Genomic DNA, 22,858 nt, shown 5'->3' with positions numbered 1-22,858 from the left:
CCATGGGCAGATGAGGCTGAGCAACAGCTTTCCAGGCTAGCCCCTTCTGGCTGCCAGCTATCTGCAGACGTTCGCACTTTCGGAGCAGGGCTGTGATAGGAGCCTGGCAGGGACACCACCATTCCCAGCATGCGTTTGAAGTTTCAAGTGGCAAGATAAGCAAGCAGCCCCATTCTCTGTGCCTCTATGCGAACAGTGCCATGGGCACATGAGGCTGAGCAACAGCTTTCCAGGCTAGCCCCTTCTGGCTGCCAGCTATCTGCAGACGTTCGCACTTTCGGAGCAGGGCTGCGAAAGGAGCCTGGTTGGGACACCAACTTTCCCAGGCTACGTTTGAAGTTTGAGGTGGCAAGACAAGCAAGCAGCCCCATTCTCTGTGCCTCTGTGCAAGCACTGCCATGGGCAGATGAGGCTGAGCAACAGCTTTCCAGGATAGCCCCTTCTGGCTGCCAGCTATCTGCAGACGTTCGCACTTTCGGAGCAGGGCTGTGATAGGAGCCTGGCAGGGACACCACCATTCCCAGCATGCGTTTGAAGTTTCAAGTGGCAAGATAAGCAAGCAGCCCCATTCTCTGTGCCTCTGTGCGAGCAGTGCCATGGGCAGATGAGGCTGAGCAACAGCTTTCCAGGATAGCCCCTTCTGCCTGCCAGCTATCTGCAGACGTGCGCACTTTCGGAGCAGGGCTGTGATAGGAGCCTGGCAGGGACACCACCATTCCCAGCATGCGTTTGAAGTTTAAAGTGGCAAGATAAGCAAGCAGCCCCATTCTCTGTGCCTCTATGCGAACAGTGCCATGGGCAGATGAGGCTGAGCAACAGCTTTCCAGGCTAGCCACTTCTGGCTGCCAGCTATCTGCAGACGTTCGCACTTTCGGAGCAGGGCTGCGAAAGGAGCCTGGCAGGGACACCAACTTTCCGAGGCTAAGTTTGAAGTTTGAGGTGGCAAGACAAGCAAGCAGCCCCATTCTCTGTGCCTCTGTGCAAGCACTGCCATGGGCAGATGAGGCTGAGCAACAGCTTTCCAGGATAGCCCCTTCTGGCTGCCAGCTATCTGCAGACGTTCGCACTTTCGGAGCAGGGCTGTGATAGGAGCCTGGCAGGGACACCACCATTCCCAGCATGCGTTTGAAGTTTCAAGTGGCAAGATAAGCAAGCAGCCCCATTCTCTGTGCCTCTGTGCGAGCAGTGCCATGGGCAGATGAGGCTGAGCAACAGCTTTCCAGGATAGCCCCTTCTGGCTGCCAGCTATCTGCAGACGTTCGCACTTTCGGAGCAGGGCTGCGACAGGAGCCTAGCAGGTACACCATCTTTCCCAGGCTACGTTTGAAGTTTGAGGTGGCAAGACAAGCAAGCAGCCCCATTCTCTGTGCCTCTATGCGAGCAGTGCCATGGGCAGATGAGGCTGAGCAACAGCTTTCCAGGCTAGCCCCTTCTGGCTGCCAGCTATCTGCAGACGTTCGCACTTTCGGAGCAGGGCTGCGAAAGAAGCCTAGCAGGTACACCATCTTTCCCAGGCTACGTTTGAAGTTTGAGGTGGCAAGACAAGCAAGCAGCCCCATTCTCTGTGCCTCTGTGCGAGCAGTGCCATGGGCAGATGAGGCTGAGCAACAGCTTTCCAGGATAGCCCCTTCTGGCTGCCAGCTATCTGCAGACGTTCGCACTTTCGGAGCAGGGCTGCGAAAGCAGCCTGGCTGGGACACCAACTTTCACAGGCTACGTTTGAAGTTTGAGGTGGCAAGAGAAGCAAGCAGCCCCATTCTCTGTGCCTCTGTGCAGGCACTGCCATGGGCAGATGAGGCTGAGCAACAGCTTTCCAGGCTAGCCCCTTTTGGCTGCCAGCTATCTGCAGACGTTCGCACTTTTGGAGCAGGGCTGTGATAGGAGCCTGGCAGGGACACCACCATTCCCAGCATGCGTTTGAAGTTTCAAGTGGCAAGATAAGCAAGCAGCCCCATTCTCTGTGCCTCTATGCGAACAGTGCCATGGGCACATGAGGCTGAGCAACAGCTTTCCAGGCTAGCCCCTTCTGGCTGCCAGCTATCTGCAGACGTTCGCACTTTCGGAGCAGGGCTGCGAAAGGAGCCTGGCTGGGACACCAACTTTCCGAGGCTACGTTTGAAGTTTGAGGTGGCAAGACAAGCAAGCAGCCCCAGTCTCTGTGCCTCTGTGCAAGCACTGCCATGGGCAGATGAGGCTGAGCAACAGCTTTCCAGGATAGCCCCTTCTGCCTGCCAGCTATCTGCAGACGTTCGCACTTTCGGAGCAGGGCTGCGATAGGAGCCTGGCAGGGACACCACCATTCCCAGCATGCGTTTGAAGTTTCAAGTGGCAAGATAAGCAAGCAGCCCCATTCTCTGTGCCTCTATGCGAACAGTGCCATGGGCAGATGAGGCTGAGCAACAGCTTTCCAGGCTAGCCCCTTCTGGCTGCCAGCTATCTGCAGACGTTCGCACTTTCGGAGCAGGGCTGCGAAAGCACCCTGGCAGGGACACCAACTTTCACAGGTTACGTTTGAGGTTAGAGGTGGCAAGACATGCAAGCAGCCCCATTCTCTGTGCCTCTATGCGAACAGTGCCATGGGCACATGAGGCTGAGCAACAGCTTTCCAGGCTAGCCTATTCTGCCTGCCAGCTATCTGCAGACGTTCGCACTTTCGGAGCAGGGCTGCGATAGGAGCGTGGCAGGGACACCACCATTCCCAGCATGCGTTTGAAGTTTCAAGTGGCAAGATAAGCAAGCAGCCCCATTCTCTGTGCCTCTATGCGAACAGTGCCATGGGCAGATGAGGCTGAGCAACAGCTTTCCAGGCTAGCCCCTTCTGCCTGCCAGCTATCTGCAGACGTTTGCATTTCAAGAGCAGGGCTGCGAAAGGAGCCTAGCAGGTACACCATCTTTCCCAGGCTACGTTTGAAGTTTGAGGTGGCAAGACAAGCAAGGAGCCCCATTCTCTGTGCCTCTGTGCAAGCACTGCCATGGGCAGATGAGGCTGAGCAACAGCTTTCCAGGCTAGCCCCTTTTGGCTGCCAGCTATCTGCAGACGTTCGCACTTTCGGAGCAGGGCTGTGATAGGAGCCTGGCAGGGACACCACCATTCCCAGCATGCGTTTGAAGTTTAAAGTGGCAAGATAAGCAAGCAGCCCCATTCTCTGTGCCTCTGTGCAAGCACTGCCATGGGCAGATGAGGCTGAGCAACAGCTTTCCAGGCTAGCCACTTCTGGCTGCCAGCTATCTGCAGACGATCGCACTTTCGGAGCAGGGCTGCGAAAGCACCCTGGCTGGGACACCATCTTTCCCAGGCTACGTTTGAAGTTTGAGGTGGCAAGACATGCAAGCAGCCCCATTCTCTGTGCCTCTATGCGAACAGTGCCATGGGCAGATGAGGCTGAGCAACAGCTTTCCAGGCTAGACCCTTCTGCCTGCCAGCTATTTGCAGACGTTTGCATTTCAAGAGCAGGGCTGCGAAAGGAGCCTAGCAGGTACACCATCTTTCCCAGGCTACGTTTGAAGTTTGAGGTGGCAAGACAAGCAAGCAGCCCCATTCTCTGTGCCTCTGTGCAAGCACTGCCATGGGCAGATGAGGCTGAGCAACAGCTTTCCAGGCTAGCCCCTTCTGGCTGCCAGCTATCTGCAGACGTTCGCACTTTCGGAGCAGGGCTGCGAAAGGAGCCTAGCAGGTACACCATCTTTCCCAGGCTACGTTTGAAGTTTGAGGTGGCAAGACAAGCAAGCAGCCCCATTCTCTGTGCCTCTGTGCGAGCAGTGCCATGGGCAGATGAGGCTGAGCAACAGCTTTCCAGGATAGCCCCTTCTGGCTGCCAGCTATCTGCAGACGTTCGCACTTTCGGAGCAGGGCTGCGAAAGCAGCCTGGCTGGGACACCAACTTTCCCAGGCTACGTTTGAAGTTTGAGGTGGCAAGAGAAGCAAGCAGCCCCATTCTCTGTGCCTCTGTGCAAGCACTGCCATGGGCAGATGAGGCTGAGCAACAGCTTTCCAGGCTAGAACCTTTTGGCTGCCAGCTATCTGCAGACGTTCGCACTTTCGGAGCAGGGCTGTGATAGGAGCCTGGCAGGGACACCACCATTCCCAGCATGCGTTTGAAGTTTCAAGTGGCAAGATAAGCAAGCAGCCCCATTCTCTGTGCCTCTATGCGAACAGTGCCATGGGCAGATGAGGCTGAGCAACAGCTTTCCAGGCTAGCCCCTTCTGGCTGCCAGCTATCTGCAGACGATCGCACTTTCGGAGCAGGTCTGCGAAAGCACCCTGGCTGGGACACCAACTTTCCCAGGCTACGTTTGAAGTTTGAGGTGTCAAGACATGCAAGCAGCCCCAATCTCTGTGCCTCTATGCGAACAGTGCCATGGGCAGATGAGGCTGAGCAACAGCTTTCCAGGCTAGACCCTTCTGCCTGCCAGCTATCTGCAGACGTTCGCACTTTTGGAGCAGGGCTGTGATAGGAGCCTGGCAGGGACACCACCATTCCCAGCATGCGTTTGAAGTTTCAAGTGGCAAGATAAGCAAGCAGCCCCATTCTCTGTGCCTCTGTGCGAGCAGTGCCATGGGCAGATGAGGCTGAGCAACAGCTTTCCAGGATAGCCCCTTCTGGCTGCCAGCTATCTGCAGACGTTCGCACTTTCGGAGCAGGGCTGCGAAAGCAGCCTGGCTGGGACACCAACTTTCACAGGCTACGTTTGAAGTTTGAGGTGGCAAGATAAGCAAGCAGCCCCATTCTCTGTGCCTCTGTGCAGGCACTGCCATGGGCAGATGAGGCTGAGCAACAGCTTTCCAGGCTAGCCCCTTTTGGCTGCCAGCTATCTGCAGACGTTCGCACTTTCGGAGCAGGGCTGTGATAGGAGCCTGGCAGGGACACCACCATTCCCAGCATGCGTTTGAAGTTTCAAGTGGCAAGATAAGCAAGCAGCCCCATTCTCTGTGCCGCTATGCGAACAGTGCCATGGGCACATGAGGCTGAGCAACAGCTTTCCAGGCTAGCCCCTTCTGGCTGCCAGCTATCTGCAGACGTTCGCACTTTCGGAGCAGGGCTGCGAAAGGAGCCTGGCAGGGACACCAACTTTCCGAGGCTACGTTTGAAGTTTGAGGTGGCAAGACAAGCAAGCAGCCCCAGTCTCTGTGCCTCTGTGCAAGCACTGCCATGGGCAGATGAGGCTGAGCAACAGCTTTCCAGGATAGCCCCTTCTGGCTGCCAGCTATCTGCAGACGTTCGCACTTTCGGAGCAGGGCTGTGATAGGAGCCTGGCAGGGACACCACCATTCCCAGCATGCGTTTGAAGTTTAAAGTGGCAAGATAAGCAAGCAGCCCCATTCTCTGTGCCTCTATGCGAACAGTGCCATGGGCAGATGAGGCTGAGCAACAGCTTTCCAGGCTAGCCCCTTCTGGCTGCCAGCTATCTGCAGACGTTCGCACTTTCGGAGCAGGGCTGCGTTAGGAGCCTGGCAGGGACACCAACTTTCACAGGTTACGTTTGAGGTTAGAGGTGGCAAGACAAGCAAGCAGCCCCATTCTCTGTGCCTCTATGCGAACAGTGCCATGGGCATATGAGGCTGAGCAACAGCTTTCCAGGCTAGACCCTTCTGCCTGCCAGCTATCTGCAGACGTTTGCATTTCAAGAGCAGGGCTGCGAAAGGAGCCTAGCAGGTACACCATCTTTCCCAGGCTACGTTTGAAGTTTGAGGTGGCAAGACAAGCAAGGAGCCCCATTCTCTGTGCCTCTGTGCAAGCACTGCCATGGGCAGATGAGGCTGAGCAACAGCTTTCCAGGATAGCCCCTTCTGGCTGCCAGCTATCTGCAGACGTTCGCACTTTCGGAGCAGGGCTGTGATAGGAGCCTGACAAGGACACCACCATTCCCAGCATGCGTTTGAAGTTTAAAGTGGCAAGATAAGCAAGCAGCCCCATTCTCTGTGCCTCTATGCGAACAGTGCCATGGGCAGATGAGGCTGAGCAACAGCTTTCCAGGCTAGCCCCTTCTGGCTGCCAGCTATCTGCAGACGTTCGCACTTTCGGAGCAGGGCTGCGAAAAGAGCCTGGCTGGGACACCAACTTTCCCAGGCTACGTTTGAAGTTTGAGAAGGCAAGATAAGCAAGGAGCCCCATTCTCTGTGCCTCTAAGCGAACAGTGCCATGGGCAGATGAGGCTGAGCAACAGCTTTCCAGGATAGCCCCTTCTGGCTGCCAGCTATCTGCAGACGTTCGCACTTTCGGAGCAGGGCTGTGATAGGAGCCTGGCAGGGACACCACCATTCCCAGCATGCGTTTGAAGTTTCAAGTGGCAAGATAAGCAAGCAGCCCCATTCTCTGTGCCTCTGTGCGAGCAGTGCCATGGGCAGATGAGGCTGAGCAACAGCTTTCCAGGCTAGCCCCTTCTGCCTGCCAGCTATCTGCAGACGTTCGCACTTTCGGAGCAGGGCTGCGAAAGGAGCCTGGCTGGGACACCAACTTTCCGAGGCTACGTTTGAAGTTTGAGGTGGCAAGACAAGCAAGCAGCCCCATTCTCTGTGCCTCTGTGCAAGCACTGCCATGGGCAGATGAGGCTGAGCAACAGCTTTCCAGGCTAGCCCCTTCTGGCTGCCAGCTATCTGCAGACGATCGCACTTTCGGAGCAGGGCTGCGAAAGCACCCTGGCTGGGACACCATCTTTCCCAGGCTACGTTTGAAGTTTGAGGTGGCAAGACAAGCAAGCAGCCCCATTCTCTGTGCCTCTGTGCGAGCAGTGCCATGGGCAGATGAGGCTGAGCAACAGCTTTCCAGGATAGCCCCTTCTGGCTGCCAGCTATCTGCAGACGTTCGCACTTTCGGAGCAGGGCTGCGAAAGCAGCCTGGCTGGGACACCAACTTTCCCAGGCTACGTTTGAAGTTTGAGGTGGCAAGAGAAGCAAGCAGCCCCATTCCCTGTGCCTCTGTGCAAGCACTGCCATGGGCAGATGAGGCTGAGCAACAGCTTTCCAGGATAGCCCCTTCTGCCTGCCAGCTATCTGCAGACGTTCGCACTTTTGGAGCAGGGCTGTGATAGGAGCCTGGCAGGGACACCACCATTCCCAGCATGCGTTTGAAGTTTCAAGTGGCAAGATAAGCAAGCAGCCCCATTCTCTGTGCCTCTATGCGAACAGCGCTATGGGCAGATGAGGCTGAGCAACAGCTTTCCAGGCTAGCCCCTTCTGGCTGCCAGCTATCTGCAGACGTTCGCACTTTCGGAGCAGGGCTGCGAAAGCAGCCTGGCAGGGACACCAACTTTCCCAGGCTACGTTTGAAGTTTGAGGTGGCAAGACAAGCAAGCAGCCCCATTCTCTGTGCCTCTGTGCAGGCACTGCCATGGGCAGATGAGGCTGAGCAACAGCTTTCCAGGCTAGCCCCTTTTGGCTGCCAGCTATCTGCAGACGTTCGCACTTTCGGAGCAGGGCTGTGATAGGAGCCTGGCAGGGACACCACCATTCCCAGCATGCGTTTGAAGTTTCAAGTGGCAAGATAAGCAAGCAGCCCCATTCTCTGTGCCTCTATGCGAACAGTGCCATGGGCAGATGAGGCTGAGCAACAGCTTTCCAGGATAGCCCCTTCTGGCTGCCAGCTATCTGCAGACGTTCGCACTTTCGGAGCAGGGCTGCGAAAGGAGCCTGGCTGGGACACCAACTTTCCGAGGCTACGTTTGAAGTTTGAGGTGGCAAGACAAGCAAGCAGCCCCATTCTCTGTGCCTCTGTGCAAGCACTGCCATGGGCAGATGAGGCTGAGCAACAGCTTTCCAGGCTAGCCCCTTCTGGCTGCCAGCTATCTGCAGACGTTCGCACTTTCAGAGCAGGGCTGTGATAGGAGCCTGGGAGGGACACCACCATTCCCAGCATGCGTTTGAAGTTTCAAGTGGCAAGACATGCAAGCAGCCCCATTCTCTGTGCCTCTATGCGAACAGTGCCATGGGCAGATGAGGCTGAGCAACAGCTTTCCAGGCTAGCCCCTTCTGGCTGCCAGCTATCTGCAGACGATCGCACTTTCGGAGCAGGGCTGCGAAAGCACCCTGGCTGGGACACCATCTTTCCCAGGCTACGTTTGAAGTTTGAGGTGGCAAGACATGCAAGCAGCCCCATTCTCTGTGCCTCTATGCGAACAGTGCCATGGGCAGATGAGGCTGAGCAACAGCTTTCCAGGCTAGACCCTTCTGCCTGCCAGCTATTTGCAGACGTTTGCATTTCAAGAGCAGGGCTGCGAAAGGAGCCTAGCAGGTACACCATCTTTCCCAGGCTACGTTTGAAGTTTGAGGTGGCAAGACAAGCAAGCAGCCCCATTCTCTGTGCCTCTGTGCAAGCACTGCGATGGGCAGATGAGGCTGAGCAACAGCTTTCCAGGCTAGCCCCTTCTGGCTGCCAGCTATCTGCAGACGTTCGCACTTTCGGAGCAGGGCTGCGAAAGGAGCCTAGCAGGTACACCATCTTTCCCAGGCTACGTTTGAAGTTTGAGGTGGCAAGACAAGCAAGCAGCCCCATTCTCTGTGCCTCTGTGCGAGCAGTGCCATGGGCAGATGAGGCTGAGCAACAGCTTTCCAGGATAGCCCCTTCTGGCTGCCAGCTATCTGCAGACGTTCGCACTTTCGGAGCAGGGCTGCGAAAGCAGCCTGGCTGGGACACCAACTTTCCGAGGCTACGTTTGAAGTTTGAGGTGGCAAGACAAGCAAGCAGCCCCATTCTCTGTGCCTCTGTGCAAGCACTGCCATGGGCAGATGAGGCTGAGCAACAGCTTTCCAGGCTAGACCCTTCTGGCTGCCAGCTATCTGCAGACGTTCGCACTTTCGGAGCAGGGCTGTGATAGGAGCCTGGCAGGGACACCACCATTCCCAGCATGCGTTTGAAGTTTCAAGTGGCAAGATAAGCAAGCAGCCCCATTCTCTGTGCCTCTATGCGAACAGTGCCATGGGCAGATGAGGCTGAGCAACAGCTTTCCAGGCTAGCCCCTTCTGGCTGCCAGCTATCTGCAGACGATCGCACTTTCGGAGCAGGTCTGCGAAAGCACCCTGGCTGGGACACCAACTTTCCCAGGCTACGTTTGAAGTTTGAGGTGTCAAGACATGCAAGCAGCCCCATTCTCTGTGCCTCTATGCGAACAGTGCCATGGGCAGATGAGGCTGAGCAACAGCTTTCCAGGCTAGACCCTTCTGCCTGCCAGCTATCTGCAGACGTTCGCACTTTTGGAGCAGGGCTGTGATAGGAGCCTGGGAGGGACACCACCATTCCCAGCATGCGTTTGAAGTTTCAAGTGGCAAGATAAGCAAGCAGCCCCATTCTCTGTGCCTCTATGCGAACAGCGCTATGGGCAGATGAGGCTGAGCAACAGCTTTCCAGGATAGCCCCTTCTGGCTGCCAGCTATCTGCAGACGTTCGCACTTTCGGAGCAGGGCTGCGAAAGCAGCCTGGCTGGGACACCAACTTTCCCAGGCTACGTTTGAAGTTTGAGGTGGCAAGACAAGCAAGCAGCCCCATTCTCTGTGCCTCTGTGCAGGCACTGCCATGGGCAGATGAGGCTGAGCAACAGCTTTCCAGGCTAGCCCCTTTTGGCTGCCAGCTATCTGCAGACGTTCGCACTTTCGGAGCAGGGCTGTGATAGGAGCCTGGCAGGGACACCACCATTCCCAGCATGCGTTTGAAGTTTCAAGTGGCAAGATAAGCAAGCAGCCCCATTCTCTGTGCCTCTATGCGAACAGTGCCATGGGCAGATGAGGCTGAGCAACAGCTTTCCAGGATAGCCCCTTCTGGCTGCCAGCTATCTGCAGACGTTCGCACTTTCGGAGCAGGGCTGCGAAAGGAGCCTGGCTGGGACACCAACTTTCCCAGGCTACGTTTGAAGTTTGAGGTGGCAAGACAAGCAAGCAGCCCCATTCTCTGTGCCTCTGTGCAAGCACTGCCATGGGCAGATGAGGCTGAGCAACAGCTTTCCAGGATAGCCCCTTCTGCCTGCCAGCTATCTGCAGACGTTCGCACTTTCAGAGCAGGGCTGTGATAGGAGCCTGGCAGGGACACCACCATTCCCAGCATGCGTTTGAAGTTTCAAGTGGCAAGACATGCAAGCAGCCCCATTCTCTGTGCCTCTATGCGAACAGTGCCATGGGCATATGAGGCTGAGCAACAGCTTTCCAGGCTAGACCCTTCTGCCTGCCAGCTATCTGCAGACGTTTGCATTTCAAGAGCAGGGCTGCGAAAGGAGCCTAGCAGGTACACCATCTTTCCCAGGCTACGTTTGAAGTTTGAGGTGGCAAGACAAGCAAGCAGCCCCATTCTCTGTGCCTCTGTGCAGGCACTGCCATGGGCAGATGAGGCTGAGCAGCAGCTTTCCAGGCTAGCCCCTTCTGCCTGCCAGCTATCTGCAGACGTTCGCACTTTCGGAGCAGGGCTGTGATAGGAGCCTGGCAGGGACACCACCATTCCCAGCATGCGTTTGAAGTTTCAAGTGGCAAGATAAGCAAGCAGCCCCATTCTCTGTGCCTCTATGCGAACAGTGCCATGGGCACATGAGGCTGAGCAACAGCTTTCCAGGCTAGCCCCTTCTGGCTGCCAGCTATCTGCAGACGTTCGCACTTTCGGAGCAGGGCTGCGAAAGGAGCCTGGCTGGGACACCAACTTTCCGAGGCTACGTTTGAAGTTTGAGGTGGCAAGACAAGCAAGCAGCCCCATTCTCTGTGCCTCTGTGCAAGCACTGCCATGGGCAGATGAGGCTGAGCAACAGCTTTCCAGGCTAGCCCCTTCTGGCTGCCAGCTATCTGCAGACGTTCGCACTTTCGGAGCAGGGCTGTGATAGGAGCCTGGCAGGGACACCACCATTCCCAGCATGCGTTTGAAGTTTCAAGTGGCAAGATAAGCAAGCAGCCCCATTCTCTGTGCCTCTATGCGAACAGTGCCATGGGCAGATGAGGCTGAGCAACAGCTTTCCAGGCTAGCCCCTTCTGGCTGCCAGCTATCTGCAGACGTTCGCACTTTCGGAGCAGGGCTGCGAAAGCACCCTGGCAGGGACACCAACTTTCACAGGTTACGTTTGAGGTTAGAGGTGGCAAGACATGCAAGCAGCCCCATTCTCTGTGCCTCTATGCGAACAGTGCCATGGGCATATGAGGCTGAGCAACAGCTTTCCAGGCTAGACCCTTCTGCCTGCCAGCTATCTGCAGACGTTCGCACTTTTGGAGCAGGGCTGTGATAGGAGCCTGGCAGGGACACCACCATTCCCAGCATGCGTTTGAAGTTTCAAGTGGCAAGATAAGCAAGCAGCCCCATTCTCTGTGCCTCTATGCGAACAGCGCTATGGGCAGATGAGGCTGAGCAACAGCTTTCCAGGCTAGCCCCTTCTGGCTGCCAGCTATCTGCAGACGTTCGCACTTTCGGAGCAGGGCTGCGAAAGCAGCCTGGCTGGGACACCAACTTTCCCAGGCTACGTTTGAATTTTGAGGTGGCAAGACAAGCAAGCAGCCCCATTCTCTGTGCCTCTGTGCAGGCACTGCCATGGGCAGATGAGGCTGAGCAACAGCTTTCCAGGCTAGCCCCTTTTGGCTGCCAGCTATCTGCAGACGTTCGCACTTTCGGAGCAGGGCTGTGATAGGAGCCTGGCAGGGACACCACCATTCCCAGCATGCGTTTGAAGTTTCAAGTGGCAAGATAAGCAAGCAGCCCCATTCTCTGTGCCTCTATGCGAACAGTGCCATGGGCAGATGAGGCTGAGCAACAGCTTTCCAGGATAGCCCCTTCTGGCTGCCAGCTATCTGCAGACATTCGCACTTTCGGAGCAGGGCTGCGAAAGGAGCCTGGCTGGGACACCAACTTTCCGAGGCTACGTTTGAAGTTTGAGGTGGCAAGACAAGCAAGCAGCCCCATTCTCTGTGCCTCTGTGCAAGCACTGCCATGGGCAGATGAGGCTGAGCAACAGCTTTCCAGGATAGCCCCTTCTGGCTGCCAGCTATCTGCAGACGTTCGCACTTTCAGAGCAGGGCTGTGATAGGAGCCTGGCAGGGACACCACCATTCCCAGCATGCGTTTGAAGTTTCAAGTGGCAAGACATGCAAGCAGCCCCATTCTCTGTGCCTCTATGCGAACAGTGCCATGGGCATATGAGGCTGAGCAACAGCTTTCCAGGCTAGACCCTTCTGCCTGCCAGCTATCTGCAGACGTTTGCATTTCAAGAGCAGGGCTGCGAAAGGAGCCTAGCAGGTACACCATCTTTCCCAGGCTACGTTTGAAGTTTGAGGTGGCAAGACAAGCAAGCAGCCCCATTCTCTGTGCCTCTGTGCAGGCACTGCCATGGGCAGATGAGGCTGAGCAACAGCTTTCCAGGCTAGACCCTTCTGCCTGCCAGCTATCTGCAGACGTTCGCACTTTCGGAGCAGGGCTGTGATAGGAGCCTGGCAGGGACACCACCATTCCCAGCATGCGTTTGAAGTTTCAAGTGGCAAGATAAGCAAGCAGCCCCATTCTCTGTGCCTCTATGCGAACAGTGCCATGGGCAGATGAGGCTGAGCAACAGCTTTCCAGGCTAGACCCTTCTGGCTGCCAGCTATCTGCAGACGTTCGCACTTTCGGAGCAGGGCTGCGAAAGCACCCTGGCAGGGACACCAACTTTCACAGGTTACGTTTGAGGTTAGAGGTGGCAAGACATGCAAGCAGCCCCATTCTCTGTGCCTCTATGCGAACAGTGCCATGGGCATATGAGGCTGAGCAACAGCTTTCCAGGCTAGACCCTTCTGCCTGCCAGCTATCTGCAGACGTTTGCATTTCAAGAGCAGGGCTGCGAAAGGAGCCTAGCAGGTACACCATCTTTCCCAGGCTACGTTTGAAGTTTGAGGTGGCAAGACAAGCAAGCAGCCCCATTCTCTGTGCCTCTGTGCGAGCAGTGCCATGGGCAGATGAGGCTGAGCAACAGCTTTCCAGGATAGCCCCTTCTGCCTGCCAGCTATCTGCAGACGTTCGCAATTTCGGAGCAGGGCTGTGATAGGAGCCTGGCAGGGACACCACCATTCCCAGCATGCGTTTGAAGTTTAAAGTGGCAAGATAAGCAAGCAGCCCCATTCTCTGTGCCTCTATGCGAACAGTGCCATGGGCAGATGAGGCTGAGCAACAGCTTTCCAGGATAGCCTATTCTGCCTGCCAGCTATCTGCAGACGTTCGCACTTTCGGAGCAGGGCTGCGATAGGAGCCTGGCAGGGACACCACCATTCCCAGCATGCGTTTGAAGTTTCAAGTGGCAAGATAAGCAAGCAGCCCCATTCTCTGTGCCTCTATGCGAACAGTGCCATGGGCAGATGAGGCTGAGCAACAGCTTTCCAGGCTAGCCCCTTCTGCCTGCCAGCTATCTGCAGACGTTTGCATTTCAAGAGCAGTGCTGCGAAAGGAGCCTAGCAGGCACACCATCTTTCCCAGTCTACGTTTGAAGTTTGAGGTGGCAAGACAAGCAAGGAGCCCCATTCTCTGTGCCTCTGTGCAAGCACTGCCATGGGCAGATGAGGCTGAGCAACAGCTTTCCAGGCTAGCCCCTTTTGGCTGCCAGCTATCTGCAGACGTTCGCACTTTCGGAGCAGGGCTGTGATAGGAGCCTGGCAGGGACACCACCATTCCCAGCATGCGTTTGAAGTTTCAAGTGGCAAGATAAGCAAGCAGCCCCATTCTCTGTGCCTCTATGCGAACAGTGCCATGGGCAGATGAGGCTGAGCAACAGCTTTCCAGGATAGCCCCTTCTGGCTGCCAGCTATCTGCAGACGTTCGCACTTTTGGAGCAGGGCTGCGAAAGGAGCCTGGCTGGGACACCAACTTTCCGAGGCTACGTTTGAAGTTTGAGGTGGCAAGACAAGCAAGCAGCCCCATTCTCTGTGCCTCTGTGCAAGCACTGCCATGGGCAGATGAGGCTGAGCAACAGCTTTCCAGGATAGCCCCTTCTGGCTGCCAGCTATCTGCAGACGTTCGCACTTTCAGAGAAGGGCTGTGATAGGAGCCTGGCAGGGACACCACCATTCCAGCATGCGTTTGAAGTTTCAAGTGGCAAGACATGCAAGCAGCCCCATTCTCTGTGCCTCTATGCGAACAGTGCCTTGGGCAGATGAGGCTGAGCAACAGCTTTCCAGGCTAGACCCTTCTGCCTGCCAGCTATCTGCAGACGTTCGCACTTTCGGAGCAGGGCTGCGAAAGCACCCTGGCAGGGACACCAACTTTCACAGGTTACGTTTGAGGTTAGAGGTGGCAAGACATGCAAGCAGCCCCATTCTCTGTGCCTCTATGCGAACAGTGCCATGGGCATATGAGGCTGAGCAACAGCTTTCCAGGCTAGACCCTTCTGCCTGCCAGCTATCTGCAGACGTTTGCATTTCAAGAGCAGGGCTGCGAAAGGAGCCTAGCAGGTACACCATCTTTCCCAGGCTACGTTTGAAGTTTGAGGTGGCAAGACAAGCAAGGAGCCCCATTCTCTGTGCCTCTGTGCAAGCACTGCCATGGGCAGATGAGGCTGAGCAACAGCTTTCCAGGCTGGCCCCTTTTTGCTGCCAGCTATCTGCAGACGTTCGTACTTTCGGAGTAGGGCTGTGATAGGAGCCTGACAGGGACACCACCATTCCCAGCATGCGTTTGAAGTTTAAAGTGGCAAGATAAGCAAGCAGCCCCATTCTCTGTGCCTCTATGCGAACAGTGCCATGGGCAGATGAGGCTGAGCAACAGCTTTCCAGGCTAGCCCCTTCTGGCTGCCAGCTATCTGCAGACGTTCGCACTTTCGGAGCAGGGCTGCGAAAGGAGCCTGGCTGGGACACCAACTTTCCGAGGCTATGTTTGAAGTTTGAGGTGGCAAGACAAGCAAGCAGCCCCATTCTCTGTGCCTCTGTGCAAGCACTGCCATGGGCAGATGAGGCTGAGCAACAGCTTTCCAGGATAGCCCCTTCTGCCTGCCAGCTATCTGCAGACGTTCGCACTTTCGGAGCAGGGCTGTGATAGGAGCCTGGCAGGGACACCACCATTCCCAGCATGCGTTTGAAGTTTGAAGTGGCAAGATAAGCAAGCAGCCCCATTCTCTGTGCCTCTGTGCGAGCAGTGCCATGGGCAGATGAGGCTGAGCAACAGCTTTCCAGGCTAGCCCCTTCTGCCTGCCAGCTATCTGCAGACGTTCGCACTTTCGGAGCAGGGCTGCGAAAGGAGCCTAGCAGGTACACCACCATTCCCAGCATGCGTTTGAAGTTTCAAGTGGCAAGATAAGCAAGCAGCCCCATTCTCTGTGCCTCTATGCGAACAGTGCCATGGGCAGATGAGGCTGAGCAACAGCTTTCCAGGCTAGCCCCTTCTGCCTGCCAGCTATCTGCAGACGTTTGCATTTCAAGAGCAGTGCTGCGAAAGGAGCCTAGCAGGTACACCATCTTTCCCAGGCTACGTTTGAAGTTTGAGGTGGCAAGACAAGCAAGGAGCCCCATTCTCTGTGCCTCTGTGCAAGCACTGCCATGGGCAGATGAGGCTGAGCAACAGCTTTCCAGGCTAGCCCCTTTTGGCTGCCAGCTATCTGCAGACGTTCGCACTTTCGGAGCAGGGCTGTGATAGGAGCCTGGCAGGGACACCAACTTTCCCAGCATGCGTTTGAAGTTTAAAGTGGCAAGATAAGCAAGCAGTACCATTCTCTGTGCCTCTATGCGAACAGTGCCATGGGCAGATGAGGCTGAGCAACAGCTTTCCAGGCTAGCCACTTCTGGCTGCCAGCTATCTGCAGACGTTCGCACTTTCGGAGCAGGGCTGCAAAAGGAGCCTGGCTGGGACACCGACTTTCCGAGGCTACGTTTGAAGTTTGAGGTGGCAAGACAAGCAAGCAGCCCCATTCTCTGTGCCTCTGTGCAAGCACTGCCATGGGCAGATGAGGCTGAGCAACAGCTTTCCAGGATAGCCCCTTCTGGCTGCCAGCTATCTGCAGACGTTCGCACTTTCGGAGCAGGGCTGTGATAGGAGCCTGGCAGGGACACCACCATTCCCAGCATGGTTTGAAGTTTCAAGTGGCAAGATAAGCAAGCAGCCCCATTCTCTGTGCCTCTGTGCGAGCAGTGCCATGGGCAGATGAGGCTGAGCAACAGCTTTCCAGGATAGCCCCTTCTGCCTGCCAGCTATCTGCAGACGTTCGCACTTTCGGAGCAGGGCTGCGAAAGGAGCCTAGCAGGTACACCATCTTTCCCAGGCTACGTTTGAAGTTTGAGGTGGCAAGACAAGCAAGCAGCCCCATTCTCTGTGCCTCTGTGCGAGCAGTGCCATGGGCAGATGAGGCTGAGCAACAGCTTTCCAGGATAGCCCCTTCTGGCTGCCAGCTATCTGCAGACGTTCGCACTTTCGGAGCAGGGCTGCGAAAGCAGCCTGGCTGGGACACCAACTTTCCGAGGCTACGTTTGAAGTTTGAGGTGGCAAGACAAGCAAGCAGCCCCATTCTCTGTGCCTCTGTGCAAGCACTGCCATGGGCAGATGAGGCTGAGCAACAGCTTTCCAGGCTAGCCCCTTCTGGCTGCCAGCTATCTGCAGACGTTCGCACTTTCGGAGCAGGGCTGCGAAAACAGCCTGGCTGGGACACCAACTTTCCTAGGCTACGTTTGAAGTTTGCGGTGGCAAGACAAGCAAGCAGCCCCATTCTCTGTGCCTCTATGCGAACAGTGCCATGGGCAGATGAGGCTGAGCAACAGCTTTCCAGGATAGCCTATTCTGCCTGCCAGCTATCTGCAGACGTTCGCACTTTCGGAGCAGGGCTGTGATAGGAGCCTGGCAGGTACACCACCATTCCCAGCATGCGTTTGAAGTTTCAAGTGGCAAGATAAGCAAGCAGCCCCATTCTCTGTGCCTCTGTGCGAGCAGTGCCATGGGCAGATGAGGCTGAGCAACAGCTTTCCTGGCTAGCCCCTTCTGCCTGCCAGCTATCTGCAGACGTTCGCACTTTCGGAGCAGGGCTGCGAAAGAGCCTAGCAGGTACACCATATTTCCCAGGCTACGTTTGAAGTTTGAGGTGGCAAGACAAGCAAGCAGCCCCATTCTCTGTGCCTCTGTGCGAGCAGTGCCATGGGCAGATGAGGCTGAGCAACAGCTTTCCAGGATAGCACCTTCTGGCTGCCAGCTATCTGCAGACGTTCGCACTTTCGGAGCAGGGCTGCGAAAGCAGCCTGGCCTGGACACCAACTTTCCCAGGCTACGTTTGAAGTTTGGGGTGGCAAGACAAGCAAGCAGCCCCATTCTCTGTGCCTCTGTGCGAGCAGTGCCATGGGCAGATGAGGCCGAGCAACAGCTTTCCAGGATAGCCCCTTCTGCCTGCCAGCTATCTGCAGACGTTCGCACTTTCGGAGCAGGGCTGTGATAGGAGCCTGGCAGGGACACCACCATTCCCAGCATGCGTTTGAAGTTTCAAGTGGCAAGATAAGCAAGCAGTCCCATTCTCTGTGCCTCTGTGCGAGCAGTGCCATGGGCAGATGAGGCTGAGCAACAGCTTTCCAGGATAGCCCCTTCTGGCTGCCAGCTATCTGCAGACGTTCGCACTTTCGGAGCAGGGCTGCGAAAGGAGCCTAGCAGGTACACCACCATTCCCAGCATGCGTTTGAAGTTTCAAGTGGCAAGATAAGCAAGCAGCCCCATTCTCTGTGCCTCTATGCGAACAGTGCCATGGGCAGATGAGGCTGAGCAACAGCTTTCCAGGCTAGCCCCTTCTGCCTGCCAGCTATCTGCAGACGTTTGCATTTCAAGAGCAGTGCTGCGAAAGGAGCCTAGCAGGTACACCATCTTTCCCAGGCTACGTTTGAAGTTTGAGGTGGCAAGACAAGCAAGGAGCCCCATTCTCTGTGCCTCTGTGCAAGCACTGCCATGGGCAGATGAGGCTGAGCAACAGCTTTCCAGGCTAGCCCCTTTTGGCTGCCAGCTATCTGCAGACGTTCGCACTTTCGGAGCAGGGCTGTGATAGGAGCCTGGCAGGGACACCAACTTTCCCAGCATGCGTTTGAAGTTTAAAGAGGCAAGATAAGCAAGCAGCCCCATTCTCTGTGCCTCTATGCGAACAGTGCCATGGGCAGATGAGGCTGAGCAACAGCTTTCCAGGCTAGCCACTTCTGGCTGCCAGCTATCTGCAGACGTTCGCACTTTCGGAGCAGGGCTGCAAAAGGAGCCTGGCTGGGACACCGACTTTCCGAGGCTACGTTTGAAGTTTGAGGTGGCAAGACAAGCAAGCAGCCCCATTCTCTGTGCCTCTGTGCAAGCACTGCCATGGGCAGATGAGGCTGAGCAACAGCTTTCCAGGATAGCCCCTTCTGGCTGCCAGCTATCTGCAGACGTTCGCACTTTCGGAGCAGGGCTGTGATAGGAGCCTGGCAGGGACACCACCATTCCCAGCATGGTTTGAAGTTTCAAGTGGCAAGATAAGCAAGCAGCCCCATTCTCTGTGCCTCTGTGCGAGCAGTGCCATGGGCAGATGAGGCTGAGCAACAGCTTTCCAGGCTAGCCCCTTCTGGCTGCCAGCTATCTGCAGACGTTCGCACTTTCGGAGCAGGGCTGCGAAAGGAGCCTAGCAGGTACACCATCTTTCCCAGGCTACGTTTGAAGTTTGAGGTGGCAAGACAAGCAAGCAGCCCCATTCTCTGTGCCTCTGTGCGAGCAGTGCCATGGGCAGATGAGGCTGAGCAACAGCTTTCCAGGATAGCCCCTTCTGGCTGCCAGCTATCTGCAGACGTTCGCACTTTCGGAGCAGGGCTGCGAAAGCAGCCTGGCTGGGACACCAACTTTCCCAGGCTACGTTTGAAGTTTGAGAAGGCAAGACAAGCAAAGAGCCCCATTCTCTGTGCCTCTGTGCAAGCACTGCCATGGGCAGATGAGGCTGAGCAACAGCTTTCCAGGATAGCCCCTTCTGGCTGCCAGCTATCTGCAGACGTTCGCACTTTCGGAGCAGGGCTGTGATAGGAGCCTGGCTGGGACACCAACTTTCCCAGGCTACGTTTGAAGTTTGAGGTGGCAAGACAAGCAAGCAGCCCCATTCTCTGTGCCTCTGTGCGAGCAGTGCCATGGGCAGATGAGGCTGAGCAACAGCTTTCCAGGATAGCCCCTTCTGGCTGCCAGCTATCTGCAGACGTTCGCACTTTCGGAGCAGGGCTGCGAAAGCACCCTGGCTGGGACACCAACTTTCCCAGCATGCGTTTGAAGTTTGAGGTGGCAAGACATGCAAGCAGCCCCATTCTCTGTGCCTCTATGCGAACAGTGCCATGGGCAGATGAGGCTGAGCAACAGCTTTCCAGGCTAGCCCCTTCTGGCTGCCAGCTATCTGCAGACGTTCGCACTTTCGGAGCAGGGCTGCGAAAGCAGCCTGGCTGGGACACCAACTTTCCTAGGCTACGTTTGAAGTTTGAGGTGGCAAGACAAGCAAGCAGCCCCATTCTCTGTGCCTCTATGCGAACAGTGCCATGGGCAGATGAGGCTGAGCAACAGCTTTCCAGGATAGCCTATTCTGCCTGCCAGCTATCTGCAGACGTTCGCACTTTCGGAGCAGGGCTGTGATAGGAGCCTGGCAGGGACACCACCATTCCCAGCATGCGTTTGAAGTTTCAAGTGGCAAGATAAGCAAGCAGCCCCATTCTCTGTGCCTCTATGCGAACAGTGCCATGGGCAGATGAGGCTGAGCAACAGCTTTCCAGGCTAGCCCCTTCTGGCTGCCAGCTATCTGCAGACGTTCGCACTTTCGGAGCAGGGCTGCGAAAGGAGCCTGGCTGGGACACCAACTTTCCGAGGCTACGTTTGAAGTTTGAGGTGGCAAGACAAGCAAGCAGCCCCATTCTCTGTGCCTCTGTGCAAGCACTGCCATGGGCAGATGAGGCTGAGCAACAGCTTTCCAGGCTAGCCCCTTCTGGCTGCCAGCTATCTGCAGACGTTCGCACTTTCGGAGCAGGGCTGCGAAAGGAGCCTGGCTGGGACACCAACTTTCCGAGGCTACGTTTGAAGTTTGCGGTGGCAAGACAAGCAAGCAGCCCCATTCTCTGTGCCTCTATGCGAACAGTGCCATGGGCAGATGAGGCTGAGCAACAGCTTTCCAGGATAGCCTATTCTGCCTGCCAGCTATCTGCAGACGTTCGCACTTTCGGAGCAGGGCTGTGATAGGAGCCTGGCAGGTACACCACCATTCCCAGCATGCGTTTGAAGTTTCAAGTGGCAAGATAAGCAAGCAGCCCCATTCTCTGTGCCTCTGTGCGAGCAGTGCCATGGGCAGATGAGGCTGAGCAACAGCTTTCCTGGCTAGCCCCTTCTGCCTGCCAGCTATCTGCAGACGTTCGCACTTTCGGAGCAGGGCTGCGAAAGAGCCTAGCAGGTACACCATCTTTCCCAGGCTGCGTTTGAAGTTTGAGGTGGCAAGACAAGCAAGCAGCCCCATTCTCTGTGCCTCTGTGCGAGCAGTGCCATGGGCAGATGAGGCTGAGCAACAGCTTTCCAGGATAGCACCTTCTGGCTGCCAGCTATCTGCAGACGTTCGCACTTTCGGAGCAGGGCTGCGAAAGCAGCCTGGCCTGGACACCAACTTTCCCAGGCTACGTTTGAAGTTTGGGGTGGCAAGACAAGCAAGCAGCCCCATTCTCTGTGCCTCTGTGCGAGCAGTGCCATGGGCAGATGAGGCCGAGCAACAGCTTTCCAGGATAGCCCCTTCTGCCTGCCAGCTATCTGCAGACGTTCGCACTTTCGGAGCAGGGCTGTGATAGGAGCCTGGCAGGGACACCACCATTCCCAGCATGCGTTTGAAGTTTCAAGTGGCAAGATAAGCAAGCAGTCCCATTCTCTGTGCCTCTGTGCGAGCAGTGCCATGGGCAGATGAGGCTGAGCAACAGCTTTCCAGGATAGCCCCTTCTGGCTGCCAGCTATCTGCAGACGTTCGCACTTTCGGAGCAGGGCTGTGATAGGAGCCTGGCAGGGACACCACCATTCCCAGCATGCGTTGGAAGTTTCAAGTGGCAAGATAAGCAAGCAGCCCCATTCTCTGTGCGTCTATGCGAACAGTGCCATGGGCAGATGAGGCTGAGCAACAGCTTTCCAGGCTAGCCCCTTCTGGCTGCCAGCTATCTGCAGACGTTCGCACTTTCGGAGCAGGGCTGCGAAAGGAGCCTGGCTGGGACACCAACTTTCCCAGGCTACGTTTGAAGTTTGAGGTGGCAAGACAAGCAAGCAGCCCCATTCTCTGTGCCTCTAAGCGAACAGTGCCATGGGCAGATGAGGCTGAGCAACAGCTTTCCAGGATAGCCCCTTCTGCCTGCCAGCTATCTGCAGACGTTCGCACTTTCGGAGCAGGGCTGTGATAGGAGCCTGGCAGGGACACCACCATTCCCAGCATGTGTTTGAAGTTTCAAGTGGCAAGATAAGCAAGCAGCCCCATTCTCTGTGCCTCTGTGCGAGCAGTGCCATGGGCAGATGAGGCTGAGCAACAGCTTTCCAGGCTAGCCCCTTCTGCCTGCCAGCTATCTGCAGACGTTCGCACTTTCGGAGCAGGGCTGCGAAAGGAGCCTGGCTGGGACACCAACTTTCCGAGGCTACGTTTGAAGTTTGAGGTGGCAAGACAAGCAAGCAGCCCCATTCTCTGTGCCTCTGTGCAAGCACTGCCATGGGCAGATGAGGCTGAGCAACAGCTTTCCAGGCTAGCCCCTTCTGGCTGCCAGCTATCTGCAGACGTTCGCACTTTCGGAGCAGGGCTGTGATAGGAGCCTGGCAGGGACACCACCATTCCCAGCATGCGTTTGAAGTTTCAAGTGGCAAGATAAGCAAGCAGCCCCATTCTCTGTGCCTCTATGCGAACAGTGCCATGGGCAGATGAGGCTGAGCAACAGCTTTCCAGGCTAGCCCCTTCTGGCTGCCAGCTATCTGCAGACGTTCGCACTTTCGGAGCAGGGCTGGGAAAGCACCCTGGCAGGGACACCAACTTTCACAGGTTACGTTTGAGGTTAGAGGTGGCAAGACATGCAAGCAGACCCATTCTCTGTGCCTCTATGCGAACAGTGCCATGGGCAGATGAGGCTGAGCAACAGCTTTCCAGGCTAGCCTATTCTGCCTGCCAGCTATCTGCAGACGTTCGCACTTTCGGAGCAGGGCTGCGATAGGAGCCTGGCAGGGACAGCACCATTCCCAGCATGCGTTTGAAGTTTCAAGTGGCAAGATAAGCAAGCAGCCCCATTCTCTGTGCCTCTATGCGAACAGTGCCATGGGCAGATGAGGCTGAGCAACAGCTTTCCAGGCTAGCCCCTTCTGCCTGCCAGCTATCTGCAGACGTTTGCATTTCAATAGCAGGGCTGCGAAAGGAGCCTAGCAGGTACACCATCTTTCCCAGGCTACGTTTGAAGTTTGAGGTGGCAAGACAAGCAAGCAGCCCCATTCTCTGTGCCTCTGTGCGAGCAGTGCCATGGGCAGATGAGGCCGAGCAACAGCTTTCCAGGCTAGCCCCTTCTGCCTGCCAGCTATCTGCAGACGTTCGCACTTTCGGAGCAGGGCTGTGATAGGAGCCTGGCAGGGACACCACCATTCCCAGCATGCGTTTGAAATTTAAAGTGGCAAGATAAGCAAGCAGCCCCATTCTCTGTGCCTCTATGCGAACAGTGCCATGGGCAGATGAGGCTGAGCAACAGCTTTCCAGGCTAGCCCCTTCTGGCTGCCAGCTATCTGCAGACGATCGCACTTTCGGAGCACGGCTGCGAAAGCAGCCTGGCTGGGACACCATCTTTCCCAGGCTACGTTTGAAGTTTGAGGTGGCAAGACATGCAAGCAGCCCCATTCTCTGTGCCTCTATGCGAACAGTGCCATGGGCATATGAGGCTGAGCAACAGCTTTCCAGGCTAGACCCTTCTGCCTGCCAGCTATTTGCAGACGTTTGCATTTCAAGAGCAGGGCTG

The sequence above is a fragment of the Opisthocomus hoazin genome, chromosome 12, assembly GCF_030867145.1.
Source record: "Opisthocomus hoazin isolate bOpiHoa1 chromosome 12, bOpiHoa1.hap1, whole genome shotgun sequence".
Classification (NCBI taxonomy): Eukaryota; Metazoa; Chordata; class Aves; order Opisthocomiformes; family Opisthocomidae; genus Opisthocomus; species Opisthocomus hoazin.
This window is presented reverse-complemented; position numbering follows the sequence as displayed.